This window comes from Mesoplodon mirus (genome assembly GCF_964341445.2).
Source record: "Mesoplodon mirus genome assembly, chromosome: 16".
In the NCBI taxonomy this organism is placed as follows: Eukaryota; Metazoa; Chordata; class Mammalia; order Artiodactyla; family Ziphiidae; genus Mesoplodon; species Mesoplodon mirus.
Window position 1 is genome coordinate 34,244,934 of NC_138992.1, and position 22,956 is coordinate 34,267,889.

The window sequence follows — 22,956 nt, forward strand, 5'->3', positions numbered from 1 at the left end:
TCAGATGCTCCTAATTCTCTTCTGAGTCTTAAGTTTTATATTCATTAAAAATGGCACTCAGGGGCTTCCCTGGTGGCGCAGTGGTTGAGAGGCCGCCTGCCGATGCAGGGGACACAGGTTTGTGCCCCGGTCCGGGAGGATCCCACATGCCGTGGAGCAGCTGGGCCCGTGAGCCATGGCCGCTAAGCCTGCGCATCCGGAGCCTGTGCTCCGCAACGGGAGAGGCCACAACAGTGAGAGGCCCGCGTACCGCAAAAAAAAAAAAAAAAAAAAAAAAAAGGCACTCAGTACTCAAACAAATATATATATGTACATGTTTATAGCAGCACTCCTCACAATAGCCCAAAGGTAGAAACAACTCAAATGTCCATCAACAAATGCATGGATGAACAAAATGGGGTATATCCACACAATGGGGTATTAGCCAGCCATAAAAGTGAATGAAGCACTGATACATGTTACAACATAGATGAACCTTTAAAACATTACAGTAAGTGAAAGAAGCCAGACACCAAAGGTCACCTATTGTATGATTCCATGTATATAAAATATCCAAAATAGGTAAATCAGGTAAAGCCTAGAGACAAAAAGAAGACTGTTGGTTGCCAGGGTCTGGGGAGGGAAGAAGGGGGAATAATTGTTTAGTGGGTACAGGGTTTCCTTTTGGGGCCATGAAAATGCTTTGGAACTAGATAGCTGCACACAACATAGTGAATGTGCCAAAGGACAATGAACGGTTTGCTTTAAGATGGTTAATTTTACTTTCTGTGAAGTTCACCTCAATTTTCAATTTTTTAAAACGTTAACACTTGACCCTTTAACATGAAGGAATTCAGAATCTGAAAACCATCAATTCTACCCCTCCTCCTCAAGTCTGGTACTAGGATATTTGCTTCTTGCTATACCAGGGAAGAGAAAGATGGTGCAGATTTGGAGCCAATGCAATGACTCATCCTTTCGTGGGGATTATTTTGAAAAGTGCCAACCAAAAGTTGGGTCAGATCATCTGCAAAAGATGTATTTGCTCTCGAAGGCAATTTTGTTCTAAGTTATGTTATTTTTCTTACATTCAATTAAAACTCCCATTCCAGAAATATTAGTGTTTTTTAATACCTCCCCCACACCAACTGTAAAATCTCACAGCAGCTTTCTGGATTTGCAGCGAACCTCACATTCCTTCAGAACATGGTTGGCCAAAGTCTTGAGTGTCCTTGCCTGACATATGGAGAGAAAATCACTCCTCCCACTGCTCTACCCATTCTAAAAGGTCTTCCCAAAAGATACTCCTGGTAACAATTATACAGATGTGTGGGTAAGGTAAGATTACATTTCTACTTCAGATAGAACAAATGTCAGAATCTCTAATCAGTGCTATGGGTGGCTGAAAGCAGTGGCTCCCCATGCCTCTCAGATGGAATCCTTCCTCTCATTTATCACTCAGTGTACGCTTTCCAGGGCTGGTATGGCAGTTTAGCAATTTGGGGAATCTAGACTCCTTCCACATCAGTTATCTGCTAATCCTACGATGTTGCCCTTATCCACACAGTCCAAAAGGGCTCAATGCCACATCCACACTCCAGCCTACAGGAAAAGAGAAAGAGGAACAGTGGAGGATAAACTTATTTCCTTTTAGGAACATGACCTGGAAATTTCATATGTAATTTCTGCTGATGACCCATTAGCCAGAATCTAGTTACACTGTCGCACCTAGCTGTGAGGGAAGCTGGCCAAGTGACCAGCTTAAACTTCTATTACTATAGGAAAGGGGAAGAATGGACATGGGGAAGTAAAACTAGGACTCAGCCCCAAGCCAACTTAACATTCCTTCTCTCACCAATACCCCCAGTCTCTTTACTGTCATTCAAAATGGTGGGTTCATGCCCCACCTCTGAGCTCATGCTCTGCCCTAACATGAAATATTCACCCCACTTCTCCACACCTGTCTTGACTTCACCATTGCCTCAAGTCTCATCTCCTCCCCAAAACCTTCCCTGACTACCCCAGCCCACACTGACTTTCCATAGCCTTCCTTGATCTTTATGTTTTCACACACTGTTCCCTGTAGCTAAGTCTTAGCTTCAGAACTAGACAATGTGTTTCTTGAGAACAAGGCCCCTGTCATATATTTTTCTTGTATCCTCTATGGTTTCTTGCTCAGTGCTGTGCACACATATGTATTTAACAATTATGCTTTGAAATGAATTGAATTTGATTAAAGTGACATGCTGAATAATTTAGGACAATATTCTTATTCTCCTTTAATTATGGTATTTTTTTTACCCGTGTTCTGCATAATTAAAATCAATATAAATAAAGAAACACACATGTACACAAGTACCTTTACAATTCAAGAAACAAGTTCTATTCTTATTTAGTTTTCTTATTCAGTTGTTTACTGGGCAACTTTGTATTAACATTACCCACACTGTTTCAAAAATTAAACAGGATAAGGATAGTCTAAGAGTTTAGCACAGGACCTGGCACATAGATGATGCTAAATAAATGAAATGAGAAAAAGTGTCAAGGGCAGAGTATAAATGTAAACTGAGTTAAACTGTTTAAAACTTACTGCAAAGTCAAGGATTCTGGTGTTAGACTTTGGTTTGAACTTTGGTTCTACTTATTCATAGTTTCGCGGAGTATTCAAAGAATTGACTAATGTGTTTGTCATTTTCTATTATCTCTCAGTTCCGTGCACACCCTTCTGTAATTTTATTTGTAATACTGTGGGCTTGGAGTCTGAAAATTACATTTCCCAGATTCCCTTGCTAGCTGATTTCCAGTTAGGGTCTGCAACTGGGAGGCACAAGTGGGAGATTGAAAGGCCAGAGGAGAGAGGAAGGAATTCTCTTCCTCCTCACACCTTCTTTGGACTGCTATGACTCTGGCACCTTTTGACACTCCTAACGCCAATGTCAAGCCACTTACTCAGAGGCCCCATCACTAGCCACACAGTGCCCCCTTGGCAGTCCCACTACCAGGTACAAGATGGCCCTGTAGCAGCCCAGGTCCTAAGGTGGTGGCCCTTCCTCTGCATTCCTAGGCTCTGGTTATACCTCTTTCCTTTTGCTCCCCCTACCTTCAGGTTGCTTCCTGTGTTTACTTACCTCACTGCTCCCTTTTGAATATTCCAACACCTGTGAAATTCACTCACTATGTTAAATACCCTCTAGGTGAAATACCGTGTATAATTTCTGTTTTCCTGACGGAATTCTGACTGACACAGTATGCAATGTGCGTAATGCATTTCATCTCAACAAATGTTAGTTTTCCCCTAGATGATTTCACTCTGTTGTGTTGAAAGCAAATGTGTAATGGAAGGAAAGATATATTCATTTTATTTTTAAATGCTCACTTCTTTTTAGAGTTCTTGAGCTTTCTCCACAGGCTCCCAGTATTCCACAAAGACCACTGGTTCTCAGCCTTAGATATGAACTATATTCAGCTGCAGAATCCTCAAAAATACAGATGCTTAGGCTCTCCTAGGACCTGGATTTCAAGGGATAAGGCTGAGTTAAGTGCATTTTGAAAAAGTTCTCCATGTAATTATTTGTGCTAGTTTGAGGACCCCTGGTTTAGATACTCAGAATCTAGTACATTAATAAGTATGATTTCTTAATGCTTCATGGGTGCTAAAATGTTACCTGCTTACTGGTATCTCAATACATGCTTCTTGATAATGATGCTGACAATTTATCCCAATAACCAGTTGAATAGTCCCTTGTTTCTGTGGCATCAAGTTCAGATCAGCCTCGAGCTGGTTTACGACCATGGTACGAGATGTTTCTTGGCTCCATTCCAGACATGAAGGGTAGAGCAAACTCGCGTGGATGGTAAGCGGCAGAATCAAGGCTTGGTCTGTTGAACTTAGGGGCAGCACCAAGGAAAATTAGCTTCCCAACACCCTAGGCCTATACCACCCAGAGATAGTTCAAGCCCAGGATAAGGGAACCTCAGGGAGAACCAAAGAGGATGCCACAAACATTGACCACATCATCTGTTCTCTGCCTACTGTTACCTCTTCCTTTTCCACTATTCTTTTTATACTGGCCTTATCTAAGAAAAACCTCAAACCCATAACAATCTTGCTCCTTTAAGTCCAGTTTCTCTCACCTTTCCCCCATAGCAAATTTCCTAGGTCCAAGTCAGAAGCCCACGAAATGACCTTCGAGTGAAGAGTGATCCCATGAGTGCTAAAGGAATCTTTATCTTCACAAAAAAATCAAGACACTAGGCTGTCATCAAACCCTGTCCTTTGTAACTATTATTGTACCAAATGAGATGTAGTCTCATTAGTGGGCTTCCAAATTCTGTCTCAACTGAGAAACCCAGAGGCAGTTAACAAAGTATAGGGAAAGAAGTCCCTGTAACACACTAGGTGACTTCAAATGGTATGACTTTATTTATTATTTTAACAAAGAAATCAGAGCTTATACATCCAAGTGGCAAATTTTTTTTCAAACCACGTTACCATGGCTCACCATATTTTAAAATTGTCCCTAGAGCCTGCCGTAGATTTTTATGAAAAATTCTCCATGGCCTCGAATATTCCTCCTTGGATCGATTTGATTATTTTGAAACAACTGGAGTATTTGAGGGTAAACCTGGTGACCAAGGTATGTGATCATGCTGGGAGACATCATTATTTGGTGGAGCTGTAGCCAAAAGAAACCAGGAGTGAAGGAAGAGTTGTGTCAACTAGTTGTGAATACAATTTTCAATGAGGAATTCAAAGCATTTAGACAATGTTTGGAAGGAGTTATAGTCTCCCAAGATGACAATTTTAAAGAATGTCTCTCGGGCTTCCCTGGTGGCTCGGTGGTTGGGAGTCCGCCTGCCGATGCAGGGGACGCGGGTTCGTGCCCCGGTCCAGGGGGATCCCACATGCCGCGGGGCGGCTGGGCCCGTGAGCCATGGCCGCTGAGCCTGCACATCCGGAGCCTGTGCTCCGCAACGGGAGAGGCCACAGCAGTGAGAGGCCCACGTATCGAAAAAAAAAAAAAAAAATATATATATATATATATAAAGAATGTCTCTCATTCTGGGTAAGCAGATCACATGTGTGTGTGTGTGTTTAATCAACCTGACTTTACAATATTATATTTACAGAAGTTGTTCTCAATTCTCTCTCCATGTATGAAGATCCCCAGCTGTCCCGGGTATTTTCTCTGCCCATGAGGACCCACAGCAGTGAGATTGTCTGAAAAAGGCATGGATTTTGGAAAAAGATTGGTGTACAAATCTGGGCCTCAACTACTTACTCTCTCTGTAATCTTAAGCAAGTTACTTGAGCCTCACTCTACTTTGGTTTTCTTACCTGTAAAATTAGCATAATAATACTTACCCCATGGAGAAAACGAGAGGATAAAAGGAAATAATACATGCAAGTGCCTAGCGCAGTGTCTTGGCTCAAAGCAAATACATGCAAACATTATTATTACCATCAACGTGTGGATGCGGTATGGATCATTCCTCCAGTGTGGGGATACTGATGTGTCTGTTTATATAAACCAGACAGCCAAGCCTGGAGCAGCCCATGATGAGTTCTATGTAGAGCAGGGAGAATCCAATGATAGCACACTGGAATAGTTTCCTCTTCTTTTGATCCACCTATGGGATCCTGCAAAATGGGAAAATCATATCATCTCAAAGTACATCAGTATGTTAGGATGTTAATATGAAGATATCTCATTGACCCAGTGGTATTGGGAATGCAGTATTCTGCATACCCCAGGTAACAGAAGTTTTTCCCTTTGAGAACCAACACTTTTCCCAAAATATTAATCATTTGGGAGTTTCACCTCTCTCCTTTTCTTTTCTTTTCTTTTTTTTTTTTTTTTTTTGCGGTACGTGGGCCTCTCACTGTTGTGGCCTCTCCCGTTGCGGAGCACAGGCTCCGGACGCGCAGGCTCAGCGGCCATGGCTCACGGGCCCAGCCGCTCCACGGCACGTGGGATCCTCCCGGACTGGGGCATGAACACGTGTTCTCTGCATCGGCAGGCGGACTCTCAACCACTGCGCCACCAGGGAAGCCCCACCTCTCTCCTTTTCAAGCAAAGCACATGACTTAACTTTTTTGTTTTAATCCACTACTATCATTAGACGCATGCGTTGCAGCATGGATGGGGTGCTCAGGGCTGGGCCTGCTGTCTGGGTTTATTGCCTCCTCCTTCCTTGATGTAAGGCTTTGTCTGGATGTGACAGGCTTGAGATGCAACAAGTTCACCAACCTTGGAAACAGGCAGATACCCAGGAACCACCAATGTTCAGGAGAGTGACCACTGACTACCTAGGGACATCAGTTCTTTGATAGGTAGATTTGGAGCGAGACCCTCCTTCAGCCATGTAGCCTTGAGCAAATTACTGAACTGAAGCTCAATTTCTTCATATGTTCAATGAGGATAAAAATAGTAGCTACTGGGGGCTTCCCTGGTGGTCCAGTAGTTAAGAATCCGCCTTCCAACGCAGGGGACACGGGTTCGATCCCTGGTGAGGGAAGTAGGATTCCACATGCCGCGGGGCAACTCAACCTACGCGCCACAACTACAGAGAAGCCCGCAGTGAAGAGCCCGCATGCTGCAATGAAGACCCAGCGCAGCCAAAAACAAGGAAAAAAAAAATAGTAGCTACATTGTAGGGGAGTCATGAGTCTTAAATAGGAAGATTTAGACATAAAGTGCTTAGCGTGGCACAGGACAGAGAACAAATGCTCATTATTACCCAGTGTTATCACTATTACAACTAGCAAGCAAGGTCTCCAGGAAACTCTGACTGCCCTCCCGGGACACTCATAAACACCCACGCTTTGTGTGTCTTGTCTTCCATCCATTAAATAAGACTGTAAAAGGAGTAGCCAGTGAACGGCCAGTGGCTAGAGCCTTCTGGGTGTTTTCCCCCAGGAGCTGGTGAAACTCCCAGATAAGAGCATTTCAGCCAAATGAGAACCTCCAATCATTCTGTCAAAGGCAATCCAACTCTTCTCGTTAAGGACCACGCTCCTTACACAGATGAATGGCCAGCCAGAACGTGGCATCTGCACCTCTGTGAGCCCTGCAGGCAGAAACACCAAGAGCGGGAGGGGACTCCAGGGACCAAACACCTCTGTCAGATCAAGTCGTCAGGTCTTGGCTGGTGATCCCTGGTGGCAGAAGGGCAGGAGGCTGGAAGCCCCTAGAGCCTCTCATCTGGCACCATTCCTGGCACTAAAGAGAAATGTGCTCAGAGCGGTGGCAGCCGCATTGATCTGATGAGGCTTCGGGAGACTGTGCAGCTCTCCAAGTGGTTATTTTCTATCGTGTGTACCCTGTAGGGGGTTAATTAACATCCTCAACGGTGTGCTCTTCTGGCTGTTTCACCACTGGGGGATGGTAATTTCAGGTCGCTCTGAAGCGAAGTGAAGACAACAGCTGCAGCCTTTGTTGAGGTCCAGACTGTGAGCCACTGAGCAGGGCCCAGCGGTGCACTTCAGCCTCTGGGAGCACCATTCATAGCCAACAATGGGCACTCGAATCAGCGGACAAGTGTTTTCACTGAGCACGCGCCCCTGGGTTAGGGCTCAAGTCTTTGTACCATCTTCCTGGCTAACACATGCCTCCCCCAGGGACTCACTGGCTCAAAACGATATTCCCAACATAAGTGCCAGACAGGGGCCTATTTGACAGTTTTCTATATTTGATGTCCCCGGGACATTTCTTTCTTCTCCACCAAACATACGCAACCTTCATTTACACATCAACAGTTGTAGCCCACTTTATCCAGCATTACTTTCGTATAAGGTGGGGTGTGTGTGGAGTTTTTATAAAGCAAGTCATATTTTCGATGCACTAGGTGACCTTGAAAGTGTATTGGTTCTCTATTGCTACCTAACAAATTACCCCCAAAACATAGCACAGAACACAATAATGAATATTTATTATCCTCACAATATCTGTGGGTCAGAAATTCAGGCGTGCCTTAGCTGGGCAGTTCTGGCCTGGGGGCCCTCATGAGGTTATGGTCACAATGTCAGCTAGGCCTGCTGTTACCTGGAGGGTCCGCTTCCAAGATGGCCTGCTCCCATGGCGGGCAGGTTGGTGCAGTTATTGGTGGAGGCCTCTCTTTCTCCCCACGTGAGCCTGCCAGGCTATTAAGTGTGCTCACAACAAGGCCACAACTTCCCCCAGAGTGAGTGAGCCATTAGAGGGAGCCAGGTGAAAGCTGTCCTTTTTATGACTCAGCCTCAGAAGTCACGTTCTATTCATTAGAGAGGAGGCGGTCACTCAGCTGGGAAGGGAATTAACTCCACTTTTTTTTTTTTTGAGTTATAGTTGATGTACAATATTATAGAAGTTTCAGGTGTATAGCACAGCGATTCACAATTTTTAGAGGTTATATTCCATTTATAGTTATTATAAAATGTGGGCTATATTCCATATGTTGTACAATATAACCTTGTAGCTTGTTTTATACCTAATAGTTTGTACCTCTAAACCCCCTACCCCTATTTTGCCCCTCCCCCTTCCCCTCTCCCCACTGGTAACCAGTAATTTGTTCTCTACATCTGTGAGTCTGTTTCTTTCTTGTTATATTCACTGGTTTGCTTTCCTTTTAGATTCCATATGCAAGTGGTATCACACAGTATTTTTCTTTTTCTGTCTGACTTATTTCACTAAGTATAATACCCTCCAACTCCATCTGTGTTGCGGCAAATTTCATTCTTTTTCATGGCTGAGTAATATTCCATTGTATGTATATATACCACACCTTTATCCATTCATCTGCTGGTGGACACAGGTTGCCTGTATACCTTGGCTATTGTAAATAATGCTGCAATGAGCAGTGGGGGGTGCACGTATCTTTTCAAATTAATGTTTTTGTTTTCTTTGGATATATAGCCAGGAGTGAAATTGCTGGATCATATGGTAGTTCTATTTTTTGTTCTTTGAGGAACCTCCATACTGTTTTCCACTGGGGCCGCACCAATTGACATTCCCACTAACAGTGCACAAGGGTTCCTCTTTCTCCACATCCTCGCCAACATTTGTTATTTGTGTTCTTACTGATGAAAGCCACTCTGACCAGTGCGAGGTGATACCTGATTGCGGTTTTGATTTGGATTTCTCTGGTGATTAACGATGTTGTGCATCTTTTCATGTGAATTAGCTCCACTGTTGAAGGGAGCAGTATCACAGCGTTAATGAGCTTATTTTACAACCATCACAGACATTTAGGGATGCATAATTCACTCACTTAACAGATATTTATTGAGTACCTACTATGTGCCCACACTGTTGTCGATGCTTGGGATACGTCCTAGATGAAACAGACCAACGTCCCTGCCTGCCCTTGTCAAGTTAAACTCTAGTGGAGAGAGACAGAAAATAAACAGTAAGCAGAATAAGTACATTTTATAGCGTGCTGCAGTTTAAGTGCTTGGGGGCAGGGGTAGGGGCGGGGAGGGAGAGAGCTCTGGAATCCCAGAGCCAGGTTACATTTCAAATAGGGCCATCAGACTTGTCCTCACTGAGCAGGTGGAGTGGGGCAGGCTGTGGTTTGGAGAGGTGATGGGCCGTGTTGTGCGTGCAGTGTATGACCATGGAGCCAAGTCCCTGTGAATCCTGGTCATTGTTACCATGGTCCCACGTGGGTGCAGATGCGGAGAGGAGTTTCCCTACAGCTGGCATTCCCCCCCACCAGACCACCTAGGAGAAAGTAACCCGATGGCTATCCCCAGCTGCAGGTGACCTTCGTGACTGCTCAGACGGAGCTTCCGTGCCACGCTGAGACACGTGGCAGGCAGCCTGTGTGTACAACACAGAACATCCGAGGGGGAGGGACTGTGAGTCACTCAGTCCTGCAGCGATCACATTTGGAAGAGCAGCACCTGTGCAATGCTGAGTGCGTAATTCTAGTTTAAATTCGATCATGGTGTTTCTACAACTGGAGGTGAGCACCAAACAACACCCAACAGGAGCTGCTCAGCCCAGAGAACGGCAGAACCTTGGAGGCTTCTGAATCGTGAAGGAGGGAAGCTGGAAGAAGAAGACATTCCAGGCTTGAGTGGGGCCAAAGGCGGGTCAGTGCACAGGAGACCCTTGCCGCTGGGCAGCCTGGGGCTTGAGGAGCAAGGGATGAAGCAGTGTAGGGCTGGTGCCAGGGGATTCCATGGGGCACCCAGTTCTAATCCAGGCAGGCTAGAGGGGCCCCAGGGCAGGTGGAAGGAAGGGTGAGGGGTATTTACACAGAAATGTGTGAGCCCTATTCAAGGAGCAGTTACTGACCTAGAGGGTGTGGTGACTAACACTACGGGACATAGGCCACCCCTCAATCTCCCATGCAGTGTGTCTAATGGAGAAGGACCCCATCCCAAGGGAAGAGAGTGTAGAGGCGCACAAGAGGGCCCAGGCAATGGCTCAGGGTCTGAGGGTGGTCTGTGCAGGTAGGAAGAGATGGTTCCCTGACAAGGTCAATGCCCAACCCAGAGGACCTTGCCCAGAGATGGCCGTGAGGAGAGAAGGAACGAGAAATCTTGGTCCCTAGAGGTGCTGTAGCCACCAGACGCTTACCAGGAGAGCAGGCAACGAGCAACAGGGTGACCAATGGGGACTTGAAGGAGCCCCGGGAGTACCAGATCAGTCAACTATGGCCACATCCAAAGCCCACAGAGGCCAACAGCCAGGGGTGTATAGGAAGCAGAAGCTGAGTTAGTTACCCCAAGGAAAACCTTTATTCCTACTCAGAGAGCAGTATCCCTGAATGGTTAAAAGGCAGAGGCTGGGCAGGGGTGATCATCCAAGTTTGTGTCCTGGTTACACCATTTACTAGCTGTGCCAGAGAAGTCTCTTAACCTCTCTTCATCCTCAGCTTCCTCACCTGTCAACCTCACACAGCTGCGGAGACGTAAATGAGATAAAACACTTAACACAGTTCCTGGCTTATAGAAATGGTCCACAAATAGCTGCTATTTTTATTGTGACTATTTTTGCAAATGCTGTGGACAGCTGCTGCTGGCGCTTTTTTTGGTTTTGTTGCCTGGCATCTCTTCCTTTGGAATTGCCCCTCCCTACTCCCACCCACTTGGTTCCGATGTCCAGCTAATCCTGCCACTTGGACCCCTGCTGACAGGAGATGGGCAAGTGACCAATCAGATTTTCTCTCCCAGGGACTGGAACTCTAAGTGCCAGTGCCGTCATGCGGGAAGGCAGTTAGAGCTGAGTCATCCTGCGACAGGGAATTTCCTGGAGCAACTCCTGCTTCATCCCTCCCGGGGTCTGGGATGAAACTCACACTTCTCATTGCAGCCAAGTATCCCTCCTCATGACAGCCACAGGGCGAGACAACTCTATGGAAATGGCCGTGTGAATGGCAGTGTGGGGACCGGGAGGCTGGGAAAGAGGAGGTGATCTTCCCACTTCCTCCCTTCCCTCATCACTTAGGTCATCAGCAGGGCTTCTCTGCCCACCCCCCCCTTTTTTTTTTCCTGGTAATATTTGTACTTAAATTGAGAGTCAAATAGTGAAGAGAGTTGGGACAACTGGGTAGCCACCTGGAAGAGATGAAGCTGGATCAATATATGAGGATAAATTCTAAATGGATCAAAGATTTAAATGTAGAAAGTGAGAACTTAAAGTCACTAAGAGAAAACATCAATTAATTGCTTTATAAGCTTTCAGTGGGGAGGGTCTTTCTAATTATGACTCAGAATCCAGAATCTATCAAAGAAAATATTTATAAATATACTACATATCCATCAAAAACTTAGCAGAAAATAGTAGCAAAGACAAACAACAAAGTGGAAAAAAAATTTCAATACAAATGATTGATTTCCCTAAAATACAAAGAGCTCCAAGAAATCAAGAAGAAAAAGATTAAAAAAATAATAGGAATGTGGGCAAAGAACATAATCAGAGCATTCAGAGAAAAAGAAATATAAATGGCTCTTAAACATTTAGAAGATTCTTTATCTTACTTATAATAAGAGCAGTCATATTGACACCTAGCAGGTTGATAAAAACTCAAAAGTTTGACAGCACATTCTTCTGATGAGGCTGTGGGAAAATAACCACATTCACACAATTTTGGTGGGAGAATAAGATGATACAACCTCTGTGGAGAGCAATTAGGCATTATCTATCAAAAGTACAAATAGGGCTTCCCTGGAGGCACAGTGGTTGAGAGTCTGCCTGCCAATGCAGGGGACACGAGTTCATGCCCCGGTCCGGGAAGATCTCACATGCCGCGGGGCGGCTGGGCCCATGAGCTATGGCCGCTGAGCCTCTGTGTCCGGAGCCTGTGCTCTGCAACGGGAGAGGCCACAACAGTGAGAGGCCCGTGTACCGGAAAAAAAAAAAAAAAAAAAAAAAAGTACAAATACATTTGCCCCTTGACCTCTGGAAATTTATCCTCCAGCTATATCTGCACCCAAATGAAATAACATATGTATACGGTTATTCATTCCAGCATTGTTGGTATTAGCAGAACACTGGGAACATCCCCAGTGACTAGTTTGTTTTTTGGGTTTTTTTGAGCCAAAGGTTTAAAAAAAATCCATCCCCTGCTCTACCCCATTCCCATTGCCAGTTCTCAATTACTAAAGGCTTTAAATTTTTAGTTGATTTTTCAGATATTTATTCCTATATTTCTTTTTTTAATTCTTATGTTATTTCTTGATTTTCAATTTAAGCATTATCTATTGACTACTAATGAAGAAAAGTATTTAACTTTATTATGTATCTCCCACTCCTAATTCACACACATGGAGCTATTCACTATCCTCCTTCATTTTTCCAAAGGTTACATTACAATTTTTTGTTATATTAATATTCAATATTTTGAGTATTATGTCTATCACCAGGGCTTCCCCGGTGGCGCAGTGGTTAAGAATCTGCCTGCCAATGCAGGGGACACGGGTTCGAGCCCTGGTCCAGGAAGATGCCACATGCTGCGGAGCAACTAAGCCCGTGCGCCACAACTACTGAGCCTGCACTCTAGAACCCTCGAGCCACAAGTACTGAAGCCTGCGCACCTAGAGCCCGTGCTCTGCAACCAGAGAAGCCACAGCAATGAGAAGCCCATGCACTGCAACAAAGAGTAGCCTCCGGTCGCCACAACTAGAGAAAGCCCGTGCGCAGAAACAAAGACCCAACAGAGCCCAAAATTAATTAATTAATTAATTAAAAAATTAAAATTAAAAAAATAATTTAGCCCCCAAATATCCTATGTGTCATACATTTGAGATCCTCCATTAGTTCCATTTTTTCCCCTGGAGATACTACTATGGTTATCCCTTCATGTTCTTGCTCTCTCTATTATGCACTGGTTTTCCTCTAGACCTGCTGCACAGCTGTCATCTTCAAGCTTATCTTTACTACCACCCTGAGAATTTCCTTTGCTCACTCGATCTCATGTTGGATCCATCGTGGTCTGGATCCCAAGTCTCCTAGATTTGCTTACTCATTTTAGTAAAGTACAGCATCCTCACATAGATTCCTAAGAATGAGTACATAGAAAAAATATGAGACCCTTCTTGTGTGAAAACGTCTTCATTATACCCTTACACTTGGTGTTAGTTTGACTATACAGTTGCTTTCCATATCCATGGGTTCTGCATCCTAGGATTCAACCAACTGCGGATCAAAAATATTCAGAAAAGAAAATTCAGAAAATATCCCAAAGCAAAACTTATAGCTTATATGCAAATACTACACCATTTTATATAAGGGACTTGAGCATGAGCAGATTTTGGTAACTGCAGGGGGTCCTGGAACCAATCCCTTATGGATACTGAAGGATAACTGTAAGTACAAGTTCAGAAATATTTTTTCCAAACGTTTCATTTGCTGATGGCACCCAGTATTGCTGTTGAGAAGCTTGATGTCATTCTATTCCTGACCCTTTGTTGTGGCCTATTTCTTCTCTCAGGAAATCTCTCAGGAATCTTCTCTTGATTCCCGGTGTTCTGAAATTTCATGATAATGTGCCTTGATGTGAGGTTTTATTTTATGATTATTATTTCTGGTGTTTGGGCACTCCATGGGATTTCTTGTATTATTTCTATGGTAATTTCCTTTCCTCAGCTTTCTCTCTTCTCCTTTTCCAAATATCAGTTTCGTATTGTTTCTCTCTTACTTTCCAAATCTGTATCTTTAATTTCCTACTTTCTATGAGATTTCATCAACTTTATCTTCTAACTTTTTTACTGAATGTTATTCTGGTATTGCCCTTTTAACTTCAAAGAGCTCTTTCTTGTTCTCTGATTTTTATAGGACCCTGTTCTCATTTCGTAAACTGATAGTCCTTTTGATTTTTTTTTTCCTGCTCCCTGGCTTTTTTTTTCTGCTTCCTTAAAGTTTCTTTTTTTTTTTCTTTTGGTTTCTGTCTTTCATGCAATCAATCTGCCACGTTAAATGTTAAGTCTCTAGCCATTTTAAATGTTGGAGTCTTCCAACTTCTAAAGCCTGTCCCTTGTATTTTTCAGACTGTTGTTTTTTTAAAATAACTACATAAGTAATATACAAATGTATTCTCATTGCCCCAAATTCAAACAATACAAAAGTATAGGGAGAAAAATGTAAGAGTTCCCCCCCACACTCACTCTTGTTCCCAAAGGTAACCAGTGACAACAGTTTGGTGTGCCAAGATATTTTCTACCATACACTCTAAATCCACCCGAGTTCATGCAGATGTAATTAACTGGCTTTCATGGAGGATCCAGAGTGTGTGTGTGTGTGTGTGTGTGTGTGTGTGTGTGTGTTTCAATTTGTTTGTTTGTTCTAAGAGAGTTACTTAATTTTTGAATTGACTACCCAACATTTCAGTGTTAGGAGATCATATAAAAATCCAGATTACTGGGCTTCCCTAGTGGCGCAGTGGTTGAGAATCCGCCTGCCGATGCAGGGGACACGGGTTCGGGCCCCGGTCCGGGAAGATCGCACATGCTGCGGAGCAGCTGGGCCCGTGAGCCATGGCCGCTGAGCCTGCATGTCCGGAGCCTGTGCTCCGCAACAGGAGAGGCCGCAACAGTGAGAGGCCCGCGTACTGCAAAAAAAAAAAAAAAAAAAAAAAAAAATCCAGATTCCCAAACTCTCTAAAAAATTAGGAATTTTGACAACAGTGGACCCATACATCCATATTATGAAGGGGCATCTTTTCTCCTAGTCCCCACTCAACCTGTGCTCATTCATAGTACTTGCCTGGCTCCTGTAATTGTTGGAGTTGGTGACACCTAAGTTAAGGTGTTGGTGTGCACTCTAGAAGTTGTAACACATCCATCACTAACTGATAAAGACTAGTCTACCGTATCATAGGAAGGTCTGTCAGACAGGAAAACAGAGGGGGAAGGCCTCCTTTTAGAATGTATGAAAAAGGGCTGGGGTGGACTAGTTGCCAGGTCAATTGCACTGTTGGGTCTGGAAGGTAGGATAGCTCATTAACTGCTAATCCCTGACTTCTCTGAGTATTTTTTTTTCCCACAGATCTTTCCCAATACAGATTGCACGGCAGCAAAACACACGTTCTGACTTCTAAGAAGAACAGGTACAAAATGAAGGGCAGTTGAGGCAGGAAGCAGCAGAAATGCTGACCTGCCAAGAGAGGACACTTAGTATGAGCTTCCACCAAGGCCACCACATGACGAATGGCTGCAACTCACTCTCACATGGCTGATGACCGCGGCTGACTCCCACATTTCCTCCAGTCAGGGAGGGGACCCACTGTGCCATTTTCCCGTAAGCAACGTCTCTGTGCATCAAATGTAAGTGAGCTTTTGGTATGTGTAACTCTGATCTCTCTACACAATTCTTCTATCTTATTTAACTTGGTAAATAGCAACACATCCACTCATCCAAGGCAAATCATGATTTAATCCCAGATGAATGGTAAAGAATACAATTTTTTTTTCTTTTTTTTTTTTCTGGCCATGCCATGCAGCTTGCAGGATCTTAGTTCCCTGACCAGGGATTGAACCTGGGCCCTTGGTAATGAAAGCACAGAATCCTAACCACTGGACCGCCAAGGAATTCCCAAGTATACAGATTTCATGAAACTTTTATATTTAAAAAGGTTAGGAAGAATCTAGTAAAATCATTTCTGTAGGCAAATATTTAACTATAAGAATATATTATGTATTTGTCAATGGGAGAAAACATCCCTGGCCCATTTTAATGCACTGCCATACAGATAAATTTTAATGTTCCTTTTTTTAATTTCACAGGTTCATCAGATGGAAAAGAGATTGGCTAGACCTCATCATGTGTCTGCAGAACACAGAGCAAAGGGCCTTCAATTCTGCCAGGCTCCAGTCTAGTAAAGATCTCGTGGGACATTCTTCACAGAAGAGAGGTGTGACTCCTGCTTTGTCCACTGTCGTCTCCTCACTCCATCTTCAAACTTTCTCCCCCTTTACTATCAGCCTCACTCCCAAGGGTCCAATAACTAGTCCCTACTTGGGCCTCGGTGCTGAAACCTGTACAGAGATCATAGAAACAGTATTACAGCCAATGTTAATTTTCTTGCTCCCAGTGAGATACCAGCCTTTCTTCCACTAAATTGCTTCACTATATTGTACTTGAGACATGAAAGGGCTGTCTTTGGTCAAATTTTCATCCAAAGCAAAAATAAACTAATGAGGACCTACTGTATAGCACAGGGAACTCTACTCAATACTCTGTAATGGCCTATATGGGGAAAGAATCTAAAAAAGAGTGGAGATATATATATATATATATATATATATATATATATATATATATATATACACACACATGTATATGTGTGTGTGTGTGTGTGTGTATAACTGAATCACTTTGCTGTACAGCAGAAACTAACACAACACTGTAAATCAACCATACTCCAATAGAAAAATAAAAATTAAATTTAAAAAAATGTTTAATAAAAAGTAATGTTTGACTCAGAACAAGGATATTGAACAAAATTCTGAAAAGTTGAAAAATAACATAATATAACATAAATTAATATAAAATAAAATTAAAGTAAATTAAATTAAAAAGGACATTTAATGGGGAATACAGATGGAATGATCCAGGGTCCTTCCACAGACACTTTTTTAAGATGTAGACAAGAAGAAAGGAAAGAGAGGGGAGTGAGAAGACAAATTATATGATATTTCTTTCTTCTATTCCAAAGTAAATTTGTTCCTGCCTTTGCTTTCATCTAACACTGCTATCATAATTTCTCTTATTTGTTTTTCACTCTTGCATAGAAAAATGGAATTGTGCACCATGATTGAATCTAAATACTAAAATCATTTAAGATACACTACTCCAGGGACATACAGCAAAAGGTAATAAGTTTCTCAAAATGTGACCTAATTATAACTGTCCTTTTAAGTTTTATTTCCTACTGGGACCAAATGTCTGCAGTTAAAAATAATTCTTGAAACAGGTCCATGTTGTCACAAAACTTTTCAGAGTCACTTAAATGTTATCCATATTCCCAATTTATTTTTCTCCTCTGTTTCTGTGTGATAAAAGCCAGATAGCCAGGAGAGGCAGGAGGCCAGGCCACACTTCAGGCAGAGAACATGCTGGGCCAGAATTCTCACAGCCAAAGTCTCCCTTCTGACTGGAGGAGGAGTCAGCTTACCACTGGTTCTCTGACACTCTGTGCACCAGTGACCCCATATCATTCCCGCTGTCAGCTGCCAGATAAGCTTTGAATGCCCAACAGTCAGAACTTCTTGCCCGTTTTTTCCCAGGCCCCCCATGAACAGCAGACTCATATGGCTTGAGCTATGCTCTCATTTGCTGCACCAAATGGTCTTTGAGATGCTCAGGCCTCAAGCCCCCTCCATCTCCATGGTCCAGTGTTCACTCTCTCTTTCTAATGTCCATTTCAGTGACTCTCCTTTTAGAGGCAATCCTATGTTTCTGAACGAAAAAGCCCACTCTCGGTCTGGCCAGCATCTCTTGCTTGATTTGCCCTGATTCTAAGAGACCTGGCTTCTCACCGTGGGATTTTCTAAGGACATTTTCAGAAGCTGTTGCTTTTTCAATTCTGCGTTTAACTCTCTCCAAACAGGAACAAAAGATGAGGGTTCTTCTGATCTAAGGCCACATGCCCTGAGGTTCAACACATATGTCCTGAAGTCACACAGACCTAGGCTTGAATCCTAGTCCACCACTTGTCTGACTCCAGACACATGCTTGAACTCCCCAAGTCTCAGTTTCCTCATCTGTGAAATGGGGATGATAAAGGAGGGACTTTATAAAGTTGTTGTAAGGATTAAAATTGATAAAGAATGCCAAGCAGTTACCACAGAGCCTAAAGTGTTGTAGGCACTCAGTAGATATGAGCTATTATTATTAGGGCATTTGAAAAAATCACTTCTTCCAGGCTTTAGTGCAGATAGAGGATGCTATTTTTGTTTGTTGAGGGTGCTGGAAGGATTCAAGCCAAAGATGGCTAGAAATTAAATTACGTTAGTCTTCTGGATACTCTTCTCTCCTGAATCCAGCTCATAGGAGAAGTAAACAGCTAAGAAAAGAGAGAAGCCACAGCCAGGATCTTACGCAGGAGGCCCTGGTGAGAGCTCACATGCAAAGACATGCCGTTTCCAGGGCCTTCTACACCCTGAAAAGGGGAAGCTGAATTTTGAAGTGAGCAGATACATTTTAATTTTTAATTTCAGATATGCACATTTATTCTGTGCTAAATGGTACCCTTGGGCCTCTTTGGGAGTGTTGGTGACCAGCTGACCACTGTTCAAAGCTAGATATGAAATACCAGATCTGGTATTGGGAGCTTTATAAATGATATAGAGTGTCACTGGGAGCTCCCCACCTAGTCTTGGCAAGAAGCACTGTAGGCTTCTGCCCAGGGAGACTAGAAGAAAAGGAACCAGAAAAGAACATTGCTGGCTGGAAGCAACAAAGAACAGACAGACAAAAATGAGAACTGTTATACTCCAATAAAGATGCTAAAAAAAAAAAAAATGAGAGCTGCGGGAAGCACTGCTTGGCAGTGACTGTGATGGGGACCAGTGGGCAGGGGGGAGCGATCAGGAAGGGGAGTGAGAAACCTAACAGGCTTTCTAGTTCACCTGCTGGGTTTCCACACTGTGCTGGGTGCTGTGAGGTCCAGAGTCATACGAAAGTCAGTCTCCACACAAAGCATCTGGCAGCATTTCTAGGATACTAATGCACGATTATAGAGCTCACATGTAAGACAAAAGTAATGGGAACACGAGCACCTTCCATTAAATATTATTAAACAGAAGTTACCCTCAACCAGCGAGGAGTGGGCTGTGGATCCCCAAGCCTTCTCACTCCTTCTTCACGGTCTCTCAGAAGGGCCCCCAGGGCAGAAATGCACCCCTTCACCTTCTCTTTATGGGCTTGCCTCCCATCCGTGTCTCACGACCCCCCTCCCTTACCTGGGATCACCTGTTGTATTTGTTTCCTAGGCTGCCATCACAAGTGATGACAGACAGACTTTGTGCCTTAAAATAATAGGAATTCTTTTTCTCCCTGAAGTCCACAGAGGGAGGCAGGGCTGCACTCGCTCTGAGGTTCTAGGGGAGAATCCTCCCTTGCTTCTTCCAGCCTCTGGTGGCTCCAGGTGTCCTTGGCTTGCGACAGCATCCGTCTAATCTCTGCCCGCATCTCCACATAGCCTTCTCCTCTGTGTCTGTGCCTTCTCTTCTTTCTCTTCTAAGGACACTTGTCATTGGATTTAGGGCCCACATCATCCAGGATAATTTCACATCTTGAGATCTTTAACTTAATCACATCTGCAGAAATTCTTTTTCCAAATAATGTCACATTTACAGGTGGTGAGTGTTGGGGCATGAACATAACTTTTTGAGTTCCACCATTCTACCCACTACACCTGCCAAATAAACAACTCACACTCGTCTCAGACTTTGTTTTTGGTAGAACCCGAACAAATCAAGCAGCCAAAGAAACACAGTGTATCTAGTCCACCCCTCCACCACTAGGCAGGTCCCATAGAAAGCATACCAAACAAATAGCTCATAAAACTTATCAAACTTCAGTGCCTATTTGATTCAGCACTGTAGCCCCAGGGTTTAGCACACAATGCCTGGCACACAGTAGGTCTCAAAAAATATTTGTTGAACGAATAAAGTCTCACCATCAGATCACAGGTAGAGAAACAAACTTTTTTTTTCTTAACTGTTTTTTTTCCAACAGCTTTATTGAGGCATAATTTACATACAGCAAAATTCACCCACTGTAAGTGTACAATGTGATAACTTTTAGTAAGTTTATAGAGGTGTGCAATCATCACCACAAACCAGTTTTAGAGCATTTCCAACACCCCACAAAGTTCCCTTATACTTGTTTGCAGTCCAAACCCCACTTTCACCCCCAGCTCTAGACAACAACTGATCTGCTTTCTGTCTCTATAGATCCTTCCCTTTCCGGATGGTTCATGTAAATGAAATTACATAATATGTTGTCTTTTGATCCTAGCTTCTTTCATGTAGTATAATGATTTTAAGGTTGATCCACGTTGTAGTATATAACAGTAACTCATTCCTTATTGCTGGATGTATTCCATTGCATGAATATGCAACATTTTCTTTATCCATTTACAATAGATGGACATTTGGATTGGTTCCAGTTTGGAGCTGTTATGAATAACGTTGCCATGAACAGTCACATACAAGTCTACGTGTAGTCATATATTTTCATTTCACTTGAGTAGATACCAAAGAGTAGAATCCAACTTCTCATTTTGAAAATTTTCAAATCTATAGGAAAGTTGAAAGAATAGTACATTATACATCCTTTACCTCCATTCTCAGTTGGTAACATCATGCCATATTTACATTATCTTTCTGTCTTCATGAAATATTTTTTATGTACCATCTGATAGAAAGTTGCAGACATCATGACATATTTCCCTGACTTCACCTCTTAATTATAAGGTGATTCTCCTACATAACCACCATACCATTATCACAACGAAAACTTTTTTCCCAACTTTATTTTGAATTTTTCAAACCTACAGACAGACAAATTGAAAGAATAATACACTGAAATGATCCTTGACTTTGCCACCATTTCCCATATTGCTGCTTTGACCCTTCTTTCTCAAACCTTCTCACTGCCATTGCTCCTAAAATATTTGTGTTGGGTTGTTCTTGGTGTAAAGCCATGGAATATTCCTGACCTGTCACACTCTTACTCCTCCATTGTTTATTCCCTGAGTTTTCAGGGCTGGCTTCACAAGACTCCAAGGTGCCTCTATCTAACGTGTTGTCCTGAGGGATATTGCAAAACTCTCAAAACTTCCCTCACCTCTTTCAAGGCTTTGCTCAGATGTCAACCTCTCGATGACACCTACCCTTCCCCTTTCCACATCTGCACCCTGGCAGCCATGCTGGACCACTCCGTCCACCATCCATCCTCCCCTATGGGGCACACCTGCCCTGAGTGGAAAAAAGCTGGGCGATCTGCCCTGACTTGCAAGGGATGCCAGTCAGATTCTTGCTCTTGCAGCTTGAAGTGGGAACTGGGGTGGGGGTGGGGGGGTCCTGCACGATGGGGTGGGGGGCACTGTAAGGAAGCTGAGAAAGAGGCTTGGGACAGAGGTGGTGGAGAGAGGCTGTAGGAGAAAGGAAGTTATGCAGAAGCAAGGGGAGTGAAAGCTATGAGACAGAGGAAAGCCCTTGGAGGAATAGGAAGACAGCGAGGCGTTCCACAGATCCCTGCCCGCGAGGTCCCTTGAGCTGCCCTGGATTCAGGACATATCTGGTTCCAGTCTCTGTGAGGCCTGGACAGTCCACAGGTCCTGTTTTCCTACACTTTCTGTCACCTTCACTGCTTCACAATTTCTTCCCCACAAAACTCATCACTTGAACTAGGTTGAGTGAGAGTAATCCTTGCAACCCAAAGAAGCCGAGTAACGTGGAAATACACGGGTGTTTATTGTGTACAAGAGACTGCAGGGAAAGACAAACCTCCTGGAGATGGTCCGTATGTGCGAGGACCTTACTGTTTTCTCCTCTGCTTTTCTCCATAGCAACACATCCTCTTGTGGTGTCCTACAGGCTTGCTACTCACAGGGTGGTCCAAAACCCACCTACATATACATCACTTGTGAGATTGTTTTTTTTTTTTTAAAAGCAGAATCTGGGACCTCACCCCACATCTACTCAACCCCAGGTAAGAACATTAAACTTTGCGGAGCATTGCTTCTCCCCAGCCAATAGTCCCAAACCAATCAATCACCTTTCCACTCTCGGGGCTCCCATCTGCCGCTGATTTGATAGCCAACATCAATAATTCTATGGATATCAAAGCTTTTGGTAAAGCTCTCGGCCTATAAAATGCAGGCTTCTTAATGCTCTTCCTTTGCCTGTATCTTTCAGATGTCTTTCATTAGACTTTCTTTGTAATGGTGTTGTAAATGGTTTTCATTTTTTCAGAGGCTCATCCTGTTTTGGGAAAATCCCGTGGAGTAAATCCAAGGATTGCAGGAATCTCTTTCTCTACCCTGTTCTTTACAATTGCAGATGATCTCTAATGAGCATTTTAACTACATTCTTTCAACATACCGTCATCCTTGCAAAGTATCTATAGGTTCAGGTTACAGCTTGTTTTCATCTCAAAACACCAGAGAAAGATAAAAAACCCCATCAAGAGATAAAACACCAAGAAAAACAATGAGACCATTTTTCCAAGAGACATTCATGTTTTAGTTTCCCTAAACCGTATGCCCTCAAGTGTCCATCTCAGGGGTCACTTGCTGGGCTGGGTGTATCATGCCTTCAGGACCAGTCACGCCCACTTATATTTGCAAGTCTTCCTGCAGGTCCTCAGAAAGGGGACCTGGAACAGGGTGAAGCTTTGTGTGCGCCACCCTCTGATTTCCCCTCCTATCCTCCCTCTAGCCCTCTGTTCTCTCTTGCGGCCTTTATTCATCTTTCCTTCCTCCCAATAAGATGTCTTGAGGGCTGACAGTGGGCCACATACTGTGCTGTGCTGGGTACTG

At 43.5% G+C, this 22,956-nt stretch overlaps 1 long non-coding RNA gene across 1 annotated transcript; it reads left to right on the forward strand.

Moving 5' to 3' along the window:
* Positions 1-9,916: 9,916 nt before the first annotated feature.
* On the forward strand, positions 9,917-16,675 carry LOC309791856. Its single transcript, XR_014291571.1, has 3 exons — positions 9,917-10,054; positions 15,453-15,730; positions 16,190-16,675. It is a non-coding gene; the product is annotated as an uncharacterized lncRNA (long non-coding RNA).
* Positions 16,676-22,956: the final 6,281 nt, after the last annotated feature.